The sequence below is a fragment of the Dasypus novemcinctus genome, chromosome 3 (genome assembly GCF_030445035.2).
Source record: "Dasypus novemcinctus isolate mDasNov1 chromosome 3, mDasNov1.1.hap2, whole genome shotgun sequence".
NCBI lineage: Eukaryota > Metazoa > Chordata > Mammalia > Cingulata > Dasypodidae > Dasypus > Dasypus novemcinctus.
The window spans coordinates 108,533,141-108,559,459 of NC_080675.1; the positions used below are offsets into that span (position 1 = coordinate 108,533,141).

The following is a 26,319-nucleotide window of genomic DNA, read 5'->3' on the forward strand; positions in this document are numbered from 1 at the left end:
CTTTTCTATTGATATCCAACATGTATTATTAGCTTTCTTCTTTGAATTCTTCTGAACTTACAATCTAATGTGATTTATTATATCACTTTCTAATGCTCACAGGTATTAGTTCTGCACATGATTGCAGAATGTACGTACGATACTTCTGTGTCCACAGGATTGGAAACTATGCAAACTATACATTGCAAAGCATTGTTCATTAATTGGGAATATATACCTATATATGTTTGTACGTATATATATATATATATATATATATGTACATGCAAGAATCTAATAAATAGGTAAATGTTCAACTTAAATTTGTTGGTTTTATCTAATATAGAAACTTGATAAATCATTTCAGCTTTTAAAAAGAATGTTACCTCCAAATTGCTATTTACAAGAGTGTTTTCTTTAAACTAAGAAGACAATCTTAAGGATTTGTAAACTCTTATGTTTTATGTACTGTAGAAACTTGAGGAAAGGGGAATCAGCATCCAACTGAAGCTTCTGGAATCATCTTAGTCCATAATAATGAACCATAAATATTTTATGAATCTTATGGTCATGGGAAATTTGTACAACATTTTCTAAATATTTTTCCTGGAATAAAATTTTCAATTAAGAAATAATTTCAAATGCCTTAATAAGTCTTTTCTAGGTAAGAAAGAAAAATAGAAGCATCTGGGAAGCAGATGTGGCTCAAGCAATTGGGCTCCCATGTACCATATATGAGGTCCAGGGTTCAATACACAGGGTCTTCAGGTGAAGACAAGCTGGACCACACAGAGTGCTGCCCCGCGCGGGAATGCCAGCTAATGTGGTAGTGCCGGCCAACATGGGAGGGCCAGCCAACACAGAGAGATAACACAGCAAGGTGATGCAACAAAAAGAGACACAGAGGAGAGACAGTAAGAGACTTAGCAGGCCAGGGAGCTTAGGTGACACAAGAGAATGATGATCTCTTTCCCACTCCAGAAGGTCCCAGGATCAGTTTCCAGAGCTGTATAATGAGAATACAAGCAGACACAGAAGAACACACAGCAAATGGATAGAGAGAGCAGACAATGGGGGAAGGGGTGAGAAATAAATAAATAAATCTTCAAAAAAAATAAAAATAGAAGCATCTAATGTTGCAAAGGAAATAAGAAAATAATAATTAATGTTTGGAGTGCTCACCAAAGAGTCTCCTGAAGGGTCTCTTGCCGGAATAGTTCATGCAGCCCTAGGGACAATTTGAGATCCTTTTCTTTATTATTCTCCTCCAAAGCCAAACCACAAATATCCAGGGGGTCTGTCAGATTTATAAAGTCTTTGCCAATGAGCATTCCCCTCCATCCACAACACACATAGAAAGAAGCTAAAATATCAGCCTCTTTCTATGTTCTGAAATTTTGTAAAATTCTCATCTGTATTTTCTGTCATCTCTAATTTGCTTCACATAAATATGAGGCTAAAAATTATTTCCTTCTATTTTAACTGACAAGACTTCCTCCAAAATAAAACTCAAAAAGAATCTTTTAAAAAACATGATGATGGGTTATTACCCACCAAGGACAGCTGGAACTAGGGTTAATGGGTATGAAGGAGGCACAAAAATAATTATAGCAGATTGTTAAGAATGTACGGAAAGATGAGGAGAGCCAATGGCTCTAGAGCAAGAGGACTGTTAAGATATTTGTACTGCAGAGATTTGATCTCTCATCAGAGTCACCCTATAGTTGCCTATGAAAGTCAGATAAATGCAGGACTCAGAATCGTTACTGAAAACCTATGTTTGGTTATTTGAGGAATAATAAAAACTACTATTTATTCTGTGTACTTGTGTTTACTCAGCACTTTTCTAAGTGATTCATATTTTGTCATGTCTAATTCTTACAGCAAACCTGTGAGATTATTTCTTTTACAAATGAGGAAAATGAGACTCACAAAAATTAAGTGATTTCACTATGTTCTACAGACATTAAGTAGAGGAGTCAGGATTTCAACTCAATTCCCTCTAATCCCAATCTATGCAAATATTACAATAGGAAAATGGGTTAAAAAGTACTTTGAGGGCATGATCTCATTTTATTCTTAAAACTGCAAAGCAACTTCTGAGATGGACTGAACAGAATTCTTCATATTTATTTTACTAATAACACAAAGGCATTGTGATTTGGCCAAAGGCAATCATTACTGACCTAAGGTGACATCTGACATTATTTAACTTCTGGTTAAAAATTGTTGCATCAAAAATGCTCACCATCAGAGTTTGGATATTCCCTATTTGACATTCTCATTTTAAATGAATAAGAAACTAGGTTCTCAGAGTAGAAGCTATTTCTGTAAGGTCATACAGAGCCAGAAATGGTCTGAAACCCAGCAAAACCCCCACCTGCCATCACCATCTCATCACAGTCCAGGGCTCTCTCCCTTGCCGAGGACAATACCTGCTTTGGGCACGCATGTGTGCGCACACACACACTCTCCTGCACTCCTTGTTAGTGCTGACATTTGGAGTGTTTTGACTAATAGGGAATACTTTTCTTTTTGAAGCCCAGAGTAGGGAATAGCTTGGACATTCCTCTTTTTAATTTTCCACTGTGCATGGTCCACAGAATCTGACAGAGGCTGACAGTGGCAATACCACAGCAATGGCATGGACCTGTCATGGGAGAGATCAGAAAAGAGCCAACATAGAAATATTCTAAAATTTCCTCTTCTGGATGGTGCTTCTAACCTGCCATTAATAAGAGATCCAGCCCTTCTCTCCTGCAGTTAGTCGCTCCCGTTTGTCCCAAATGCTGTTACAATAGTATATCTTTCATTCTGAATTTCCACGACAAAAGATACGTGCAATTTTTAACATTTTTGCTGAGTCAATTAGGAAAATGGAGAGTGAAGAAGAAGGAAAGTTGAACATTTTATTCATTATAACAACAAAAACATATACTGCTTTCAATCAATATTGTTCCATATTCATAGCCTATGTGTGGTTAATTGAAACTACTGCAATACAGCAACTCCTGAGGTGAAACTCAGCAGTCACCGCAGCCAAACGGCTCAAAAATATAACTGAAGGTGGGGAAAAAAATAAGAGAATGCTTAAGTCAGCCCAAACTGCCAAACTAGTGGCACATCACAACTTAGATTCAGTCAGAGAAATCATATAGTCTTAGACCTGGAAGGGATTTTAGACAACTCCAATCCCCCATGTTACATATACAGGGAAAGAGAAACTGACAGAGGTTAAACACTTGGCCCAAGATCACACAGAAAGTGTCAGAGCCAGAAATAGAACCCAGGTTTCAAAAATCTACTCTGCTTTTACTCCATGAGAACTAGTACATCGTATTAAATGAAACTTGGGAAGTTACTGTCCATTGTCAAGTTCTTTTACGCCGACACGGAGGAAGGTGGCTACCACACCTCCACAGGGTCCCTTCCTGTCACAGTGAGCAGCAGACTCTCCTGAGCTAAGCAGGGAACCACGATTCATGATCATGAGGTTATAGCCTTTGTTTCTTAAATCCTGTGGTCACTGTCACAGAGGCCAGAGGTAGATGTTAACAATGAGGTCTCTGAATAAGACAAGGAGTAGGCACAGCTGCTGGTAATATTCCTTGTCCCCCTGAGATTCCAGAAAAGTTAGAGATATGGTAGTGGCCACAACAGCTGCCATACAAGCTTAAAGAGATACTACTCGGAAAGAAAAATTGACACATATTTACATAATTTGTGTATTGCTCTACCCTGTAGGAGGAATTGTGCTGGGTACGTTCGCGTTGTTACCTTGTTTAAACTTGACAATACTCCTGAATGATAGGAATTATCTCTATTTGCAGTGAATTCTGTAGGTTGCTTACATCTTCTTTTGCCTTTTAAACAAAACCACGACTTTTTCTTTTTTTAATTTCTCACCATCCATAGATATTTTCTCACAGAGAAACATTCTAGAAACAAATAATTCAAATCTTGAACAAACTCTTGCAGAAGACAGAAAAAAGAGGTTGGGGGAAGGAATACCCACTAATACATTTATAAAGCCAACATAACCTTGATACCAAAGCCTGCTATTGACAGAACTAGAAAAGGAAATCACAAGCTGTCATGAACAGAGATGCAAACATCCAAACTAAATATTATCAAAACAAATTTGACAATGTAGGAAAAGCTATAATACATCATGGCCAAATTGAATTATCACAGGGTTAGGTAATTTTAATAATAAACAAGGTTGGTTTAAGATTAGAAAGTCAATCAACTAATTAAGCAGTCCATTAAGAAGAAAATTAATTAAATAATTAATCTATTAAAAGACGTGATTTTCAAAGAGGCAAATAAATTGTAGAATTCAACATCCATATTAACTTTAAAAAAATACAGCAACCTAGAAATAGAAGAGAATTTTCTTTTTATCTACAAAAAATAATCAATCAAAATGGTAAGATATTTAAAAATGTTTCTTTAATATTCAGAACAAGATAAGGATGCACTCTGTGATATCTCAACTTGGCTAGGTTGTGGTGTCCAGTTGTTCGGTCAAGCAAATTTTTTCATAAATGGTTCTGGGGCTAATACTTAAAAATTGGAGGAATACAGAATCATTTATGCATTTTCATATATTTAAAACAAAAACATCTTTTCCATGATATGAACTCTATTGCACTTTGATTACTCTAATTGTTGTTACGTTTTAGACAGTCTCAAATTTCTTTCCAGATTATATGTATTTTCATTTGTTTCTGCTACTTTTACCTATGTCTTTTTATTTATCTTACTTGGGACCCCATGTGCTCTTAATCTAAGGACTCATGCTTTCTTCAATATCCCATTTTCTCTATTTTCTCTTTCTAAACTTCTTTTGGGTAATATCATACTTTTAAAAATTCCCCTCCATGTTTCCTAACAATCTGCCTGTACACTCAATTGGATTTTGGATGTCTTGACTTCTCAGGCTGTTCCACTTACCCTCCCTCTAATGGGTCCACTGTCTGCTCTCCCTAAAGCCAGTCCCTCCATTTGTATACTAGACCCCATCTACTCACAACTACTCCAGGACTTTGCCTTTATAATTGGTTCCTCTTTCTCAAACATCATCAATTTTTCTCTCTCTCAGATCATGTTTCGTACTCGAGCTATGATAATCTTTAAAAATATTGATCAGATCATTTCACACCCCTATTTTCCACCATCTTTTGGTTTCACCAACCTAGGAACCTAGATTAAGATCCAAAGACCACACTACTTCTAATCTCATCTCCTATCACTTTTTCCCCTTTTATACTGTTCTTCAAATCTTAAACTCATTCTCATGTTGGAGTTTTCATCTTCCTCCATCGTCTTACTTCAGAATTCATGCTTCACTTCCTCCTTTCATTCAAGTCACTGCTCAGATGTAGCTGCTTCAGGAAGTGCTTCTTTGTCCTTATATAAAGTGGCATCTGACACTGAACCTATATTACCCTACTTTACAATTACATGTAGTAATGATCACTTCATGACATTATTTTGTCTACTTATTTATTGATTTGTCTGTTTATTGTCTGAGACCCACACTAAAATGTAAAATTTTTTGAGAACAAGGACCTTCTCTTGCTGTTCACTGCTGTATCTACAACCTGGAACAGTGTATGCGTATAGCAGACACTCGGTGAAAATTTATTGACAGAATGAGTGAAAAAATAAAAAACGTATACTTCCGGTGCTACATTATTATTATTTGAGAACAGATTCCATGACATATATAAACAAAACAATCCAAATAGTACATGTAAATGTAAGCAGAGTTTATGTTCATATATACTTTTTAATTAAACAAAAATGAGATTACCAAAATTATATGTTGTTAAATTATTTTAGAAATCTCTCCCACTATGCCTTTGGACATTTGGTTTACATTTTAAAGAAAATCTTGATATTAAAAAACAAAAATATGTAATATTTATAGAAGTTATATATATATTTTGTTCATGACTACTATCAGCCCCTATTATTTGTTAAATTATTTGCTGAGAAACATATAATTAGTAAGAATGAAAGCAGAATATCATTCCCATGTATTATACCATTAACTAGTTGCATGAGGGTATTGAACCAGATGCTCTCTGAGGTCCTTTGCAACTCTAACATTCTTTGAGAGTAGGAATTATTAGTTTTTCTGGCAAACCCAGATTATGTGATATCACTCAGATATTACTAACCAAAAGGGGAAATGATCAGTGACTTGGTGATTCTTTCTCTGCTTGGAATGTTCAGGATGTTCTAGAAAATTTTCAAGGAATTTTATAAAGAAAAAAAAAAAGAATGAAAGTCAATTCCATACTCACCTCACCCCAATGCCAATCACCACTGACATTACAGTCCATTTAGAAAGGGGAAGGGGATAATATTGTAGTTCTGCCATTATTTCAGAAAGTACTTAAGTAAATCTCATGAGACAATCACACTTCACGCTTTACAATGTCAATTTTTTCTCATCACTCCCTCTCCCTTAAAGTCAATCAATGAATATATAGCAAGCTAGCAAATGAACCTACCACATTTAATTCTTCATTTTGAAACTATACAAAAAAGATGAACCTTACAGTCAGTTTTTATATACATTTTCACTTAACCAAAAATATTAAAACATTTAAAAAATAACAATGACACATAATTCCACTTATTATACCAATCAGTTCCTTGACCTGCATTATTTTCTTGCCTTCAACAATAAACAATGGATCCACCATCTTGTCACCGTTGATTTATCTTCACTCAAAGGAAAAAGCTGCTTTCATTTCTCAACCTGGTAGCATGTCAGTTTCAAAGATAGTCCTTTCTAGCACAAATAGTGACTTTAATGTTAATTTCATTCCCCATTTCCTGCCAAAACAACCACCCTGCAAAAACACACTTGCTTATGCCAGTTTATTATGGGTAGTTTAAGAGTAAGCAGACCATCTTCACTCCCTGTTAGCTGACCTGGGTAAGTCCAACAAACTGGAGAGTAGGAGTTGCAACTCTGCTGAGGCTCAGGGTCCAGTTGGCACATGGACAGTGCAGAGATTCAAGTCTACTGCGTATACAACAACCCCAGAGCCAACTACAGTTCAGAAAAAGTGACAGAAGAGGCATGTATAGAAAGGTCACATCTGAATCCAACTGCATCACACTTAGGAACACAAATTCCAAAGTAGGGCCCACTGACAAGGCACTGAACTTCAGAGCCACCTGCCACAACCATAGAACCTGTGTGTCTCCATAGCTCTCAGGAGCACCAATACCTGGGGTTGTATTTACTTTGGCTGTCTCTGGGCTCCTGCTGAAGCATGCATAAGCGCAACCCCTCTGATGACCTCCCGACTCTTTTTTGAAGACTCTTAACTGTATAATCTCAGTACTGGGGGAGAGTGTAAACTATAGTGCAAACTATAATCCATGCAGTGCAGCAGTGCTCCAATATGTATTCACCAAATGCAATGAATGTGTCACAATGATGAAAGAGGATGTTGATGTAGGAGGGGTGGGGAGGGAAGGCAGTGTGGGGTATGTGGGAATCTCTTGTATTTTTTTAATGTAACATTTTTTGTGATCTATATATCTTCAAAAAATACAATAATAAAAATAATTTTTAAAAAGACCAAAAAACAGAGGATAGATCCTGACTGAACCTGTGCATGAGGTTCAAGTAGGATCTGATATTACCATGGTAATTTATATTACCAAAAATATAAGAATATTCAGTAAGAGGTTTCAAATTCTGAAGGGGTAAGGCAAGTAGATAAAGATGAATGTATTATGAATTCTAGATAGCTTAATTCAGTAAGGAACCCCTTGTACCAAAAATAGTATAATAAAATATCAGCAATAATCTAAAAAAAAAAAAAGAGTAGCAGAAAATGTATATATTGGGTCAAATGAATACCTGTAATCTCTTCAGTTCATCCCAAACAATGTAGAAGTTTAGAATTCTCCACAACACTGATCTAGAAATGAGCAAAATGTGTTTTATACACCTGAAATGCCCCTTATTGTGCATTATAAATGCATCATCCAGAAGTTTACTGATATACCTTAACAATATTTTTAGCCTGGATCACCTCTTTTAAAAATATATATTATTTAACCCCTATACTCTCCACCACCTCTAAATAATATAAAATTACCCTTAAAATCCTCTACTATATCTTAGAGTAATGTAATTACAATTTATGATGCAGTTTAAAAATTTATGATTGGCTTTCTTTCCTTATATTTTATCATTGTCATTCACTGTTTTGGAGGCATCCAGGAACTGTGCTGCTGAAAAGCATGATGTTCTCAGTTCTCAGTTTGGAACAAATCTTTATTGCTATGTTGGGGCAGGGAGACATCACTTAATTCCTCACTTCTTGGTTGCTTGCAGTAAACTCCAGAAATCTTACTGCATTTGGGCTACACTGGCCATGGGGTCTCTAAATTGCTGTTCATGTCATACTCCCTCCGACACTACTTTTTTCAAATAGATTTATGTTTTATGTATTTAGGTCTTTGTCAAAACATACAGTACCCACATCCTCCTGGTGATGTTAACAATATAGAAGTAACATGCCCAGGAACTGGAGGCCTGTTCTCCTCCTTTACAATGGGTACAAGTCCATTTGTCTGTCAGAAACACTAGCACCCTCTTAACTTAATATTCCCTTGTAGCTTAGTCAGATGTGGGACAAGCCTTATTAGAAGTGCCAGAATCCCATATTCACCATAACCAGCATAGATGCCATTTTATTTATGGAGCTTTTCCTATACCCCAGTCAGAAGAAGAAAGAACTATAAAGCAAAGTGGCCCACCAAAAGAGGAACTTTCCTTGAAAACTGATATTTTACTTTTAAAATGTATATGAATTTACAGTCAAACCATAATACAGGAGTTACTTTTAATATGCAAATAATGGTTTAAAAGATCATTAATAAAATTTTTCAATTTTCTTAATGATTAATAGGCAAAACGATATTGTCTTCAATCTATCAGTTTTGGAGACCTGGGCTGTGATGTATCAAGCTGGCATCCTTCATCAGATTGAGCAACTAGTCACTGTTTCTTCCTTGAGTTGACATCGCTCTTTTGAGATCTTATCATATAAATATATGGATACAAATGGCAATAATTTTCTTAATGCTTTCTGAACTATGCCAAGGTAACCACTGCAGAGTGATGCCCAGAATCCCACCAAAGAGATAGTATTTGTAGTGGAAACTTAAATTGCTGACTATGAAGTCAGATCCTTGAGCCATTCTATGAAATCAGAATTTCTGTGCTCCGTTGCTTTCTATTTCAAGGAAATATTTATCAATGGACTCTTTTCCAATATAAAAAAAACTGGTAACTATGTTCTATAATTGATGCTAATTTTGAAATTTTCATCAGACATAACCAAATTGGGTCTTCTTAAACTTACCGTCCCCACAATCACTTTCTTCAACCAACTCTCAAATTTCATTTTCAATTCAACTATGTTAGACTCAGTAAAATCAATTAAGTCCTACCATATCAATGCTGATTGACAGAGTCAGCTAAATATGTCAATGTGGTCAACCAGTTCTTACCATAAGGATTAGAAATGTATTAATTCTCCCCAAGTTTTTACCCATTATTGTGAAATCATTTCCTCCAATTAAAATAAAACACACAAGGTTATCAATACTAAGTTACAGGGAAGCAGATTTGGTCCAATGGATAGGGCATCCGCCTACCACATGGGAGGTCCAAGGTTCAAACCCAGGGCCTCCTGACCCATGTGATGAGCTGGCCCATGCACAGCGCTGATGCACAGAAGGAGTGCTGTGCCACCCAGGGGTGTCTCCCGCATAGGGGAGCCCCATGTGCAAGGAGTGTGCCCCGTAAGGAGAGCCACCCAGGGTGAAAGAAGTGCAGCCTGCCCAGGAATAGTGCCACACACATGGAGAGCTGACACAACAAGATGACGCAACAAAAAGAGACACGGATTCCAGGTACTGCTGACAAGAATAGAGGTGGCACAGAAGAACACACAGCGAATGGACACAGAGAGCAGACAACTGGGGGGGGGGAGGAGAGAGAAAAAAAAATACTAAGTTACCTTTGCCAGCACTTTCTCCACTGAAGTGAATATATTTATAATGACAATGATAACAGCTAACATTTATGGCATATTTACTGTATATAATTACTTTACATACATTTTTTAAAAGATTTAAATTTATTTATTCCTCTCCCCTCCCCCCCCACCCCAGTTGTCTGTTCTCTGTGTGTATTTGCTGTGTCTTGTTTCTTTGTCCACTTCTGTTGTTGTCAGTGGCACGGGAATCTGTGTCTCTCTTTGTTGCATCATCTCCCCATGTGTGCGGTGCCATTCTTGGGCAGGCTGCACTTTCTTTCGCACTGGGTGGCTCTCCTTACAGGGCACTCCTTGCGCGTGGGGCACCCCTATGCCGGGACACCCCTGTGTGGCAGGGTACTCCTTGCGCGCATCAGCCCTGCACATGGGCCAGCTCCACATGGTTCAAGGAGGACCGGGGTTTGAACCGCGGACCTCCCATGTGGTAGACGGACGCCCTAACCACTGGGCCAAGACTGTTTCCCTCTTTACATACATATTATATTTAATTTTTCAAGGAGTCCTATTTAGTAGGTACTAGGATTACCTCCATTTTACATATGAGAAAACTGAAAGTCTCAAAGATAGAAACAGAATTCTAACTCAGGCTCTCCAGTGCTCAAATCTTAATCATGCTTTATTGCATCCATCTGTTTAGAGGAACAAGCTTTCAAAATCACTTCTTATTTCATTACAAATTCAATGGACTAAAAATGACTAATGTGTGAGTATTCCTCTTTCCCCTTTCTCTGCTTGTTAAAAGATTTCTAGCTTTCCTTGTGTTAGCTTCCTGCCCTCTTCTGCCTTTGAAGTAGCTTTCTGTTTCTCTAACAATTTCTTCATCTTTTGTGAATGAGGGAAAAAAAATGGAGGGGAAGAACAGGAAGCAGTTCACAGGGGTGAGATCTAGAAGAGTCTCTGGAAATTTTGAGGAAAGGGATAAAGGAACAATTAGGATTTATGAAGAGAGTGAAAGAAACAAAAATTGCTATGCTACATCACTTCATTTTGTACCATTAGCACGAGAAATACTATTTTGAAATTACTTTTGGTGATGGAAACTGTGTTCCTTGGACCACAGTAACAATGGGATTAAACTATTGAGAGTTTTAGACAAATTTATCTAAAAAGGAAAGACTTCAAGCCATCTCTTTAAACATGTTTTAAAGTCTTATTCAATTAAAGAAGGAAAATCCAGAGGCTGACCTTTAGGAGTGGTGACTGCTATTGAAGAGGGGGCAAAGGGACCTTGAGAGCCAGTTTTTCACATCACAGATTTTACGCCTGTTCAGTTGCATATAATTTTCCCAGTCAGCACTCTGATAGTGAAATATTTATTGGCCAAACACTTCTTTACTGGTTTTTGCACTTTCAAAATTACCATGTCTTCATGTACGTGATCACTATAAATACAGAGCATAAGGAAAAATATTATATATTACATATATTACATATTACATATCTAGGTTTATGATGAGTTTCCCAAATATTTGTTCAGGAATATGTTTGGACCACAGTAAAGTGCATCACCATTTGATTGTTCAATAAAGGCAACTTATTATCTGGTTATTTCTTTTTGATCCAAAACAAATTTGATCATATCTGCATCATAAAGTATCACCAATTTTTCTTCTTGTTGAGGTTCAGTTTCCAGGGTATATCTAAAATTGACCTTGAAGGAGACTTCAAGCAATTTTTTGTTGTTTATTACTGTGAGAGTACCTGTAGAGATGCCTTCTCTGTCATCCTCTGGACATTCATCTCTGCACTCTTAAGGCTACTTACTGTGTGTATCTGCAAAGCCATGCCTGAGATCTTTTTCTGGATGTAGGATCACATATAACCAGATGCATGATAAGCTGCAAGTGCTAATGAGTTAATATCCCACACACAGTTTTAAACATGACTGATGAAAGTTGCTGGTTAAATACCCCAGATTTCTGGCTTCTCAGTAATACTAATTCTGAGATGTGTACTATGCCTTCTCCCACAATTACCCAATGGAACTGATCACCAATTGCCCATATTCACTAACTGATTTAATACCACAAGTTTCCTTTATTGGTTTCCTTCACTCCCCTGATTCGTTTCCCAATTCCCCACTGGTGTCTCCTGGGGTCACCTCCCGACCAAACCACGTACACTCAAATGCTTAGGGTCTATTTCTATAGGAACCTGAACTGAGACACTGTCCAAAAGCATACTTTTATAAACCAAAATTTGATTGATTGCAATTGCAGAAAGATGTACAGATTTATAGGAGTCAGTGATGTTTCTTGCAATCAAAAAGATTTTAGAAGTTGCTTTGTAATAGGATTAACTCATTTTCATTACTCAAGGGGGAAAATACATTTAACTATGTGGGTCTTTGCATGATTGATGAAAAAAAAAATCACGTATGTTCACTGGAATATTTGTCTACTTTGGCAGATGAGCCTTAATACCAAGGCCAATAATGTCAGCATAATCTCTTTTTACCATGGTGTTTCATCTTGTTTGTTATGAAAATTCTACAATATTTATAGCACCACATACTTTCCCAAACACTAAAGCATCAGATTTTCACTCACAACATAAATGTTTTTGTTACCGGGATTCTAATTTCGGTTTTGCAACCATGCAGTAAAACTTTTAAAAGAGTTAAAAAAATTCAAAACAGCTACCTCTGATGTCTGAGATATGCAATCCAAGAAGAAGCATCATTTTCACCATGGCTTATAGTATTACTGGGTCCTTCCTCCTGAGAAACCCTTACTTAGGGCAATCCATATTCCTCCCTTCAGATTGGTGCCAATCTGTCTCCCCATCATCTTCAAAATGCCAAAAGGTTTCATTAAACTTTACATTAAGTAGCTGGAAATTATATTTACTTTTTTTTACTGCCTTTATGGCAACATTTCTTTCTCTTATTAGTTTGACAAAGCAGAAAATATCACTCCTAAACATTTTCAATTAAAAATAAATGAGTACAGGGAGAGATGTGACTTAAGCAGTTGGGCGCCCACTGCCCACATGGGAGGTCCTGGGTTCGGGTGTCAGTGCTTTCTAAAAAAGACAAGTAGACACAGCGAGCAGACACAATGAGCAGATGCAATGAGCAGACAGTGAACAGAGCCATGAGCAGACAACGAGCAGACAGATGAGGCAGCCAGCTCCAGGAGCTGGGGTGGAGGATGGAAACAAATGAGTAGGCATTTCTCTGTTAACCTCCCCTACTTTTCATCAGTGCTTCTACATTTTTCTATACCCACCCCTCCTTTTATGGTGTTCTGTGGTGAATGTAATTATTGAGATGATCAAAAGGAGCAATCACAACTGATAAACCCTCTCCAAGAAGCTGAGTTCATGTATGAGAGCAGATACTGGCCACAGGTTTTCTCCATACTCAGGGGCTTGAGAGTTTTGAATAATTCCAGTAGGCAGAAACTTCAAGAAATTGGGGAAAATGACAAAAATCTACCAAAAGTGGCTCTCGGGGAATATTTCAAAAGATTTTGTTCAGTATTTTTTAAATTAAATCTTAGATCCCACTAATATCTAACAAAAAACTGATTGTATTATAAAAAGCTTTAATTATGGAAAAGAATTGTGGTTTCATTACAAGGAAATAGAATAATTCAAGCTAGAATGACAAAACATATGTCCAAAATAGAATCTTAGGGATCCATTAAATGGACCAGTAAGAATTATTTGTAATTAGGATATTGTTTATTTGTATACAAAGTACTTGAGGACACTTAAAATTTGCTTTTCCCTCTTTAAAAGTGCATCTTATTCCTGTTTACATTGTTCAATTACATTCATTAAACAAAAATAAGGTCTGAATCATTTGCCAGTTTCCTTTTCTTTGTTAAGTCACATTTTGTCTTCCTGCTTCCCTCTTCTTAAAAAGTAGCCTTTGAAATAATGAGACTAAGGATTATAGAGAGCCCCCGAAGAGGCACCCCTTCTGTGGCATTAAACATAGGGGAACAAGAGCTAGACTGGGGGGAAGTAGACATGGCTCAACCGATAGAGTGTCCACCTACCATATAGGAGGTCAGGGTTCAAACCCAGGGCCTCCTGGCTCATGTGGTGAGCTGGCCCACGCACACTGCTGATGCATGCAAGGAGTGCTGTGCCACGCAGGGGTGTCCCCTGCATAGGGGAGTCCCACATGCAAGGAGTACGCCCTGCATTGAGCTGCCTGGTGCGAGAAAAGCGCAGCCCACCAAAGAGTGGTACCGCACACACAGAGAGCTGACGCAGCGAAATGACACAACAAAAAGAGACACAGATTCCTGGTGCTGCCAAGAATACAAGTGGACACAGAAGAACACACAACAACAGAGGGGAAGAGGGGAGAAATTTAAAAAAAAAAAAAAAGAGCTAGACTGGGTATTTAGAGATCTGTGTTTTGAAGCCAGTGTCATAACTAAAGGAACTTGGACACATGATTTAATTATTCCAAGACTCAGTGTCTTTACCTGAAAACTGAGAGTGCCATCCAACTAAAAAATTCTAAAGTGCAAAAATTGGCAAAGACTTTTTTTCAAAAGAGTTATTATCTATACAACTGTGCTTTGTCTGCTATACAAAAATATAGACTTACAAAACTAGTAAATGTATGACAATACATACTGCAAATGGAATTCTTTACATTAAAACTAGATTGAATACAAGTGTTCCTTAAGGGTGAGTTTTCCGTCTCCTTTAAAGCATAATGTTATATACTGAAAATTAATTTGCACATGCCTTTTCAAAGGCTCTGTTGCTTTGTGTGAGATATGCTGATAGTAGTAAATAAAATATATTCCCACTCTTCTTATGGTCAATACTTGCACTGCAGGATTAAATATAATGTGTCTATTTCCAAAGGATTTCCTATTAAACTCTTTGGCCACCTTTTGCTAGATGAGTGGTACTAGATGGTTTTTGCAAAAAAATATAATAGGGGAAATTGGTTTTCCTGAAAAAGTTTCCCCATATCCAATGTGTGTTTTCCATATGTGCAAATTTAATTCATTTTAGTCTAAGAATAATTATAATCTGAACCCAAGGGTATGGATATCAGTACTGAACCAGATATCTTCAAGATGGCTTGGAGTGATTAAATAGATAAGAGAAGGACATCTAATTTAACGTAATGGAGCTGTCACTTCTATGAAAAGAAGGAGGAAGTTTCTACTCTCCAATCTCATAGCATCGTTTGCTATACGTATATATGGAGTCAGGGGAGTCACTACTTTCTTTTACAAGCCCAAAAACCAGCCTCACCTACAGGGAAGAAGGGTCCTTGATAAGCATACAGAACTTTTCTTCCTTTCTGGGAACAAAGGTCTCTCCTTCAAGAAATAACAACAAGGCTATTTGGTATATATAATTAGCTAAGTACAGAGAAGCTGGAACCCCTTTCTATCACAACTACACATTAACTATAACTACTTTAGGAGAAAATAATTAGCATTTAAAATTTAGGCAACTACAACTGTGAAGCAGTTCATAAATAGAGAGGCAAATAAAGTCTTACCTGCTTTCAAGTTTTAAGTGACTTGTCTTGCTAAGGGCTGCATATATTTAGTCCAAGTAACCACTTCAGTTCAGCTGATACAGTTGTTGTTTCAGTGCTTGGCCAAATAGCCTTTTATGTTGCAATCAAGTAATAGATACAAGATTGACAAGTAACAAAGAAAAAGAGCTTTCAGTCAACATAGACTAAAATCCATTATTGTGGTGTGTACACTGTACTGGGGAGCTGTAAACACATCTTCATTGATCCTGCAGAAAGATAGAAATATCTCCCCGTCTATAGCTCAATCAAGGGCCTTTTCACAAAGGTGAAGTGCAAACAATATTGAAGAAGCAGAAAGAGAATGACATTAGTGAAACAGTAAATAATGGTTGGGCTCAGGAAACCTATCTATAACATTTCAAATTCCTGTCAGTTCAAATGAAATGTATAACCTCTCTATTTTAACCTCAGAAAGATCAGAACATAGGGGACTGTATATTCCTCTTATTGCCATCCCACTTTACCAACTGACCAAAGCAATAAGGAAAAAAATATCATTTTACAGCTTTGCATTTTTGTGGGTATTTCAGTGGATGAGCCTTCTGAAAAAGATCTCAACCATGAAGGTCAATAATTCACACACACATACACACATATACACACACCAACTGGGATCTGCTACCATTTATGTGAACAAATTTTGTTGATTATAAAAGAGAAAAAAATTAACATGCAGTGGAAGTAGAACTGGGTCTTCCTGGCAATGTGAAGTTTTATTAGAATTGCCCACTGTCATCAATTCTAAACTTCTATTTTCATTTATGTTTAAATACTTGTAATTAAGAGAAGCTATTTGGGAGTTGTAGACACCAATAAATAGTTCATATGGATTCCTAAGTAGGTTGTCAGAATGGGCTAAAGCTCAGTATAGTTTACAAACAGATTCATCTGTTAAATAAATCTTTATCCATAATCATTATTTATTCATTATGGCTAATCAGCATTCCAAGAAGAGGAAAAGTGAAAAGAATTGGTAATGTCTCAGAAAACAATTGCTCTTATACCTTCACATTCCTTAAATTTAGTCATCAGCTGACAAGATACTTAATCCTTTGTTCCTCTTTTTTTAAAAGAGCCTAAGTGAAATCAATACTACACATTTAAAAACAACATTCTCATTTAGATACAGAATAGGTAAATAAGAAAAAAATTGAATTAGCATTTTGTACCACTTATTATCCTGCCACGGCTTTTTCCTCCTTTCCTTCCCAGACATAAAATTCCAAAGGAGACAAAGACTCATTTAACTCAGGACTGAGGTATAGGTTATGCCTAAGTGTAGGGAACAGCAACAAGACATGATACTTTGAATTCTTGGGATTCTTGTTGTAGAGGGCGTTAATGAGGTGCGAACACAGCTCAATGAGTAGTCCTTTGATGTAGGCTTATAATCAGAGTCCCAAGCAAGCACACAGCATAAAGCAATGCAGAATTCTATCTTCAGGACCCCAGGAAAAATCTTATTTGATCAAAACCAAGCCTGGTCATACCCAAACTGAATCTTCACCCCAAAGTTCTATACTCTACCCTATATTCCAGGGAAGGCTTAGTTTAGGACCTTGGTGTTCCTTTAATAAACAGATACTTACTCTTCTCTTATTATGTGTTAAGCACTATGGCAGTTATGGTTAGTTTGGGTTGGAAAATATCAACAAGCAAACTTGTGTAAATTTAAGTCCATCTCTGGAACATAGAAAGAATAATTTCTTTTCCAAGGCCTTGGCACAATGAAAGGAAGATGCCCAGTCCAGAATTCACTCACACTCAGCTGAAAGGTGTGGGAAAATTCAACAAATGAATGTTGTATTCATTGCAAGTTTCCTTCTGATTCCCGACTCCATTCTCTGCTAGGTGTACAACATGTTCCCAACCTCGAATTCTCACCAGTCCTTTGACTGTAAATTTCAAATTCCTAACTGCTCTCCAAGGCCAGATTGAAAGGCTATCCCCTCCACAGTCTCTTCCCTTGATTCTCCGGCAGAAATGTTCTCTTTGATTGACAACCTGTTACAATCAGTGCCTGCTTCCCATGACCTACTTATCACAACTGTCATTGAACAAACTTATTTTGGGTCATAGCTCACCTTCCCTACACTGAAGGAGGTATGTCTTATTTCTTAGCACATACTAAGCTGCCTTAACTATAAGCAGCTGTAAAAGGTCTACTGAACTGACTTATACATGTATAAATTCAATGCTAAACCAAAAAGAAAAGTGAATCCTCAATTTTAATTAAGTTCCAAAGGCTAATGATGTCCAAAAAGAAGGGGATCTTTTGAAAAGTTATATCAATGCTAAAAAGAAACCAAATCGATCTCTGAGGTTTTCAATTCTCCAGTGTCAGGCATTTTTTCATGGTTTTTATCGTGAATAAAACACAAATAACTCTTTATGGGAATAATATCTATTGCCTTATGTATGAATGTGTATATATATGTAATTGTTGAAAATCCAGCTCTATCAAAATTGGTCCTGGCAAATAGAATATATTTCAACTTACAAAAGAGGGCTAAATGGTCCCCATTTCAGGGAAATAGGAATCCAATGGCCAGAAACTATGTATAGACCCAAAATATAAATTTTATTTCATCACTATTCTCCTACATGCAGCCTAAATAAATCCTCCAGCCAACTAATGCCTCATTTCTTTCTTCCATACCAATTCATATGTCTCAAACAGCATCCCTGGTTTGAAAGACCAAGATATTTGCTCTTCTTCAATTTAACACTATTTTAAAGTCTGTCTTTAAGAAGATTATTTTTATGAACTAGGTGGTCAACCACTAAAGATGATTTATGGCACCTATTTCCTGGACTAGTAATACTTAAGATCTAAGAATTAAAAAGGATATAAAGAGAAGATGGGTTGGCTAACTCATTCCAGCAGATAGCATAGCAGTGCAGTGACAAGCATTGCTCTCTCATTCAAAGGATAGGAACAGCTTGGCATTATCCTGAAGTCCCAACAGCAGATCTGGATTCTAAAAATAATAATAATCAAGAACACGTTCGAAGAATAACTGGGCTATAGAACTTTTGTTTCTATGTTTTGTTTTTGACTTCTTTCTTTTTTCCTTTCATAAAACTTCATGAACTGAGAGATTCAGGAAAACAAAAGAATCAGTAATGCAATATAATAGCAAGTGTTGGTATTCTCGTATTTAGCATTCAAGGTTTGATTTATTTGTGAACAATCCCAATGGCCCATGATATACAGAAATGTGTAATTTTGTTAAGACTGGAAATGAGTCTAGCTGACTTCTCGGCAGCTTCATCCATCTCCATATAGCTAGTTGTCTGCTTATTATTATGTAAGGATTTCTGAAATGTACTTGTTTGCTGAGGTTTCTTTTACATTTTTTTGCAAATTTGGTAAATCACTCTATTGTATATTAGGTGCTCATTCCCTATTTGTTCATTTACCAAATTATCTGCTAATATTTATAATCAGACTGGAAATAACTGCTGGCCCTAAGAATTAGTGTGATAATGCATCATGCTCTCAGGCAAGAATGCCATGAGCAATTCACTCCATCTCTTTTCCAGTCTACTACTGTGACTGCCCATGTCCTTTTTAGGGACAGAAGTCAAGCCATAAACTCATTCTACACAGTTGAAATCTGACCTCTTCTCATAATTTTTTTCAGCCCTTTTCTCCTGGTGTTATGATCTGCTTCCAGTGTCTCTCATATTAACTCAGTCATCTATTCCTTAAAAACTGATGTGGGGAAGCAGACTTGGCCCAGTGGTTAGGGTGGCCGTCTACCACATGGGAGGTCCGCGGTTCAAACCCTGGGCCTCCTTGGCACATGTGGAGCTAGCCCACGCCCAGTGCTGATGCGCACAAGGAGTGCCCGAGTGTGCCCCGTAAGGAGAGCTGCCCAGCGCAAAAGAAAGTGCAGCCTGCCCAGGAATGGTGCCACACACACGGAGAGCTGACACAACAAGATAACGCAACAAAAAGAAACACAGATTCCCGTGTCGCTGACAATAACAGAAGCTGACAAAGAGGATGCAGCAAATAGACACAGAAAATAGACAACCAGGGCAGGGGGTGGGGGAGGGGAGAAACAAATAAAATAAATAAATCTTAAAAAAAAAAATAACTGATGTGTTGAGAGTGCAGAACTTCAACTTCTGGCCAAAATGGAGCAACAGAGAGTAATTGATAGAGACTGGATTAACTCTCCCACCTGAACAACAATTGCAACAACAATATGAACAAAATACATGGTATTCAGACATTGGATATCAGGTAGAATAGGACAAAAGATGGCAAACTAATGAGTTGAGCCCTAAGATTTCCTAGCTTGTTGCTTGGAGAAAATTTCCAAACCACTGTGCAGTGATGGGGAAAACAGAATCAGAGAGAACCTAGCCAATCTTCATGAGTAGAAGAGAGAGGGCTGATAGAATGGAGATTCCAAGGCAGCTGGAGTTCATAAGGCAAAATACAATGGAAAAGAGAGTTGCAGAGAGTCAAGTAATTTAACTGCATTCCATAACAAAGCCTATCAATATTTATAGTAATACAAACAAGTCTAGCACCTAACAACAGTAAAATCACAATGTCTGGCATTCAATCAAAGATTACCAGGCATGCAAAGAAGCAAGAAAATATAACCCATAATTAACTAATCAAAACCTACCCAGAATTGACACAAATGTCAGAATTAGCATACAAGGACATTAAAATGTTTTTATATTTATATCCCATATGATCAAAAATGTAGAGGAAAGCATAACCATTTAAAGGAGTGACATTAAAGAAGACTGAAATTAAATTTTGAAGATGGAAACAGCAATGTCTGAAACAGAAAAATACAGTGAAGAGAGCAGGTGTAGCTAAGTGGGTGATCGCCTGCTTTGCATGTATAAGGTCACAGGTTAAGTCCACAGCACCTCCTAATAATTAACAAATAAATAAATAAATACAGTGAATGGAATGAACAGCAGATCTGACAGTGCAGAAGGAAAAAATAGTGAATTTGAAGACATAATAAGAGTAAAATAAACTATAAAATTAATATATAGAGAAAAAAGGACTGAGAACACTCAGTTGAGTATCTGTGAGCTATGGAGCAACTTCAAGCAGCCAAACATACATGTAATTGGAATCAGTGAAGAAGATGATAGATGAAATACAGAAAAAAATATTTGAAGAAATAATGACCAAAATGTTTTACTGGTTGTTTATATAATTTTTTTCTTTATCATTGATTTTAAGAAATTTGATTATATCAAAAGTTATATTTAATATCAGCCAGGGCCTAAGGGAAAATGTCTGGAGCAGCAGGGGGTGGTATAAATTGCTGAATTCTCCAAGACCAAGTAAGCATGTTCAACTCCAGAAAGAAACAGCCCAACTCAGAGCTAAAATTACCATCCTTGCTTTGGACTTTCCATTAGGACCTTCTAGCACAATTCCAGCATTCTCTAATAGGGTTGGGGGGTGGAGGGGAATTATTGTCAAAAAAAAAAAAAAAAAGACTCATTAAGCTGTATAAATTCTGAATAAGTTGAAGCCTTAACTGACTACCATTTCTAAAGACCTGATTCTTTTTTAAAAAATCTTCTCAGTAAACAAAGTTTGCATACACCTTAAACCAGCACATCAAATACATTAAAAATGATGTTCTAATAAGATCCAGTGTTATAAAATTATCAGAATTACAACCAAGAGGCAAATACACTAGTTAATATAAAACATTAAGACTAGTCTTAGTATATATACTTGGCTGAGAGAAATCTGCTTGGATTCAAATAACTGATTGTATTTAAACTAACCTATGAACACAATTCTGATGCACACTAGCCACAGTGAAATCCTTCTGGTTTCTTAAACATCTCGTCTGCTCCAACTTCAGCACCTTGGTGTGTGCCATCCTCTTTGCTTGGATAATTTGTTCTTTCACTTCTTTCAGAAGTCTGTTCAACTGGCGTCTCTTATAAAGGCCTTCAGACCACCATCTCTGAAACTGTGTTCTACTATCAGTCTTTGCGCACTTATCCAGCTCTAGATAACTTCATTGCACTTATTAGCACACAACATTACACTATCAAGTTATTTGTTTATTTCTCTAGAACAGGGATAAGCAAATCATGGCCTATGGGCCAAATTCATAATATGCAACACAGACCTTAAGTGGCTTTTGAAGTCTAAAATGTTTATTGTTTTGTCCTCCCAGAAAATGTTTGCCGATCTGTACACTAGAATGTAAATTCCATGGGGGCGGGATATTTATCTGCTTTGTTCATTATGTATTCCCTTTTCGTGGAATTATGACTGGCACCAGGGAAGAACTTGATATATATTTTTAAATGAATGAATTTAAAGTTAATAATCATTTTTCCCCAAAATAACATGCTGCTTGACTTAATTCAACCATCTTTCACTAAGAAAAAAATTTTAAACTGTAGCCAATACCTTCCTTTATTAACAAGTATTTTACGACTTCTGAATTATTGTTGGTGGACTAGCAGTAAGTTTAGAAGAAATATAATTTATTTCAGATGCATCATCGTCATAACTATGAAATGCATAAGCTGCCTATTTACAAAACTCATTAATAATTTTTCATTTCCTGGTAAAGATAAGAAATAAAGCTATTGAGTGACAAAAATCAGTCTTTTTCTATTCCAGGGATCTAAGCAAGTTGAAATAAGTTCAATCATAATTAAGGTGCATGATATTTCTAAAATACCGGAAGATGATTCAATGGCAAGAATGAACAGCAAACCTCAGTTTTGTCCATTCTATTCTAGTACTGATTTTATCCCTGAAATACACAAAAATCCTAGACTCATCATTAGACACAAAACCTTGTGCATGAGCTCTATGCCTTATCAGTATGTCCTTGTAATTGCTGCAAACTAGGGAATTGCATTGTGAGAAGATCAGAGGCTAAATGCTAAATTGATGAATGGTTGTAGGAATGATAAAATAGAAGTAATTATTTTTTAAAAAGAACTTCATGGCAAAGCAAAAGAGTGAGGAAAACTTACTCATTAAAACTCAACATGGTTAATAGGAGGAAAAGATCCAATTCTAAAATGGAGCTATTTTGAGTTTACAGGGTAAAAGGGGAATTCAACTGCAGCTTTACATCAATCTCTGCCCCCTTTTAACAGCATGTTAGTGTTCAAGGCTAATACTTCAAACACCCCAAATAATCCAATTATGTTTACTACACAGTGGGTTTTTCAAGAGCAAGCACTGCAGCTTCTGTCTTTTTATCCTGTATTTAACTCATCACCCATTATTGAAACCTAGGCAAAAGTCTACATTCAATAAACGGAGATCATTTGCTGATTTTAGTCTCCAACCTAAGAGACCTATTCTCTGTCCTTACTATTAGCCCCTTCCTGCCTTCTTTATCTTTCCATTTAAAAGTCATGGTCCAACACATTGACCACTCCCATGCCATGTTCCTCAAATCTTCTTGTACACTGCCAATTTGCTCCACTTGCCTGGACAGCCTTCAAACCTGGATCAACACATAAAAAAATCACCAGCTCTGGCCTCCACATATGCTTCTGGATGCAACTAGAAGAGTGCATAGTCAAGCATTGGTGTTAATATAAACGTTGGGTCTTCAACCTCAGCTGGACCCTCGATGTCACCTGGCAGTGCCTGGTCAGCTGTTTCTCCAGTTCTTCACAGAGATGGTTTCAAAGCTCTCCTACTGTCATAAAAGTTCTAACTCCACTACCGATATCCTCTCTCTCAATTGAAGACCTGGTCTCATAAAGAAAAGAGAAATCCCTGAAGTTTCTTTTACCCCACCTTTATTTTATTTTATTTCAAAGATTTATTTTTTATTTCTCTCCCCTTCCTGCCCCCCTCCCCCCAGTTGTCTGCTCTCTGTGTCCATTCGCTGTGTGTTCTTCTGTGACCTCTTCTATCTTTATCAGCAGCACCGGGAATCTGTGTTTCTTTTTGTTGTGTCATCTTGCTGTGTTAGCTCTCCGTGTGTGTGCAGCGCCATTCTTGGGCAGGCTGCACTTTCTTTCGCGCTGGGCGGCTCTCCTTATGGGGCACACTCCTTGTGCGTGGGGCTCCCCCACGTGGGGGACACCCCTGTGTGGCAGGGCACTCCTTGCGCGCATCAGCACTGTGCATGGGCCAGCTCCACACGGGTCAAGGAGGCCCAGGGTTTGAACCGCTGACCTCCCATGTGGTAGGCAGACACCCTATCCATTGGGCCAAGTCTGCTTCCTTTATCACACCTTTAAATGTGTCTGTACCTCCCCCATGCTTCTTGTATTTCCTCCTGGTACAATGGAAGAGAGGGACTGTCCCTCTACCTATTCTTTAGAGCTCATCACTTTCAGTCTTCTCAGACAAAATTCAATTAATTATTCCTTCTCCATCATCTGTACCTTAAGTCTCTCCCTCTCTTCTGACTCCCACAAGAGAACATTTTAAACATGCTCCAGGCTGTCTACATCTCCTTATGGTTCTTGCCCTCCTCACACCTCCCTCTCAATAGCAAGTTTCTTGAAAGAACTGCTACATTCACTGATTCCACTTCCTATCTGCATTTACTCTCAATTCATTCTGCCATACAAACTGCTCTTGCCAGGTTCACCAAATTTTTACTACCTTGCAATTAATTCTATGGACATTTAAGTCCTTCTTTCATTTAATTCTTGGCAGCATGTGTCAATGTTGACTGCTCGTGGCTTCTTGAAATACCACTTCATTTGGCTTCTGTAATATTAATCTCTCCAACTCTCTTCTTCCCAAGCACTCAACACTGAGCCTGGCTAATAGTAGATGTTCAATAAATATTTAATGTATGAGTAACTGCAAAAACACTAAATATAAGGTTCTGGGAAACTAATTGAATTCAGAGGGGTATATTTGTAGACTAAGATAAATATTCTTAAGAATAAATGACATAAATTTCCTTTGAATCATAAACTAAAGATTTAAATGTAGAAAAGGAACAATCTAGCATTAATTTAACTCCTTCAAAATACATGTTGATTAAATTGAAATATTAGAACAAAAAAGAAACATCAAGTAATGAATCTTTTATAAAAAAGGAAAATAAACCCATGCTAATATAAATGAATCCTAGATATCAAGAAAAATTGAGTATTTGCAACAGGCTTTTATCTGAGGTCCAGCCTGATTTGGAGGTAAGAGATGGGCTGCACTGAAGGAAAACTTTCATAACCAAATATTTTCCTCACCACACTTTTTATTTTAATCCTTTTAATCCATTAGAACATTCTTCACACACATTTTTGAACCCAATTACATTTAACTTAAATAGGAGAAAGTAAGGCAAGACATGACAATCATCTTCAAATAGTTTAAGGTTTGTCCTGCAGAAGAAAGACTATACATATCCTTTGTTGTTTCATGGGACAGAACTTGGACAAAAGAATAGAAGCGTCAGAGAGTCAGATTTTTACTCAATAGAGATTTTAAAACAAAAACGTAACTGGCTGCACCACAAAAAGGCTAGTTCCTCAACGTGGAAGGGGTTCAAAGAGATATGAAGAAGCAATCATGATCACAGTAGTTACTATTTGCTGACTACCTAAAATGTCCCAGACACTGTGCTGGGAATTTGCATAACTATCTCATTAAACACTCATCACAACTCTGTGAAATCATTATCATTATTTCCATATTTATGAATAAAACGTCTCAGGCTCCTAGAGGAAAGGCCACTTTCCCAAGATCACATACTTAGTAAAAGGCAGAGGAAGGGAGTGAAGCCAAGTTGTCCTGACTCCCATTCTTTCCTTAAACCCACACTCCTTCCCAGTGGAAGGGAAGTCTAAAGAATGTTCTCTAAAACTACTTATCAATTTTAAAAGTCTCTAATCTTCAACCCATAATTTCAGGATGGTTTAGGGGAGTTAAATCACAATTAGCCTACAGAAAGACAGCCACGTGAGCTTGAGATCTGAAGACTGACGAATGAATAAATGCCATGTTCTCCATTTCTTAGCAGACATAAGGCCATAACTTTCTAATACAGTGAAACTAATTCCTTTTCAACTTTTTAAGAACACTGTCAAAATTAAGACCTTTTATGTCCCATATTTTAATCACCTCTCTCTCCTTTGTGGTTCTATGCCCCTCATTTTCTTATTGTGCAGAAGAAGTAAATTTCTTTTCAGAGTGCTATATCAAGGGACATTATAATTTAAAGAATGGATTCAATTTGAATTTCTGATCTACTGCCAGTCTATTAAGGTAATTATTGAATCCTGTCTGGAGTCCATTATAAAAGCAAGTTGCACCCCTGGATTATAAAAACAAGGTGGCATTTCCCTGGGATTTGCCAGTCTCAAAAGAGTTTAAGACTTTCCTACCCAAACAGGCTCACCCAAGAATAATTTGCTAGTGGAATTCTTCCTTACTAAGTCCTTTCTCTAATTACATGACTAGGTCCTTATTTTAATAGAGATGACAACATTCAGACACTTGTCACACTTCAGTTAGACTAGACCAATAGAACTTCCAAAGGGCCCTCCATAGTTAATATCTTCAACAAAACTAACATTTGGAAACTGATTACCGAGCTAACACGAAAGAAAAAATACTCTGGAAGCCAAAACTGAGGTAAAAGAGGGAATCCTGGTAGGTAAGTAATTACCATGGATTCCATTTGCCAGAGAATTTTCTACTGTTCTGTGATGACCTTGAGCTCCTCTTTGACCCCATGCCTGAGAAACTAC

The 26,319-nt window shown here is 37.1% G+C and overlaps 1 pseudogene; it reads right to left on the reverse strand.

Annotated features, from left to right (window-relative positions):
• LOC101421403 (sperm-associated antigen 7-like) overlaps nt 1-3,463 on the reverse strand; it is a 114,700-nt pseudogene extending 111,237 nt beyond the window's left edge.
• Nucleotides 3,464-26,319: the final 22,856 nt, after the last annotated feature.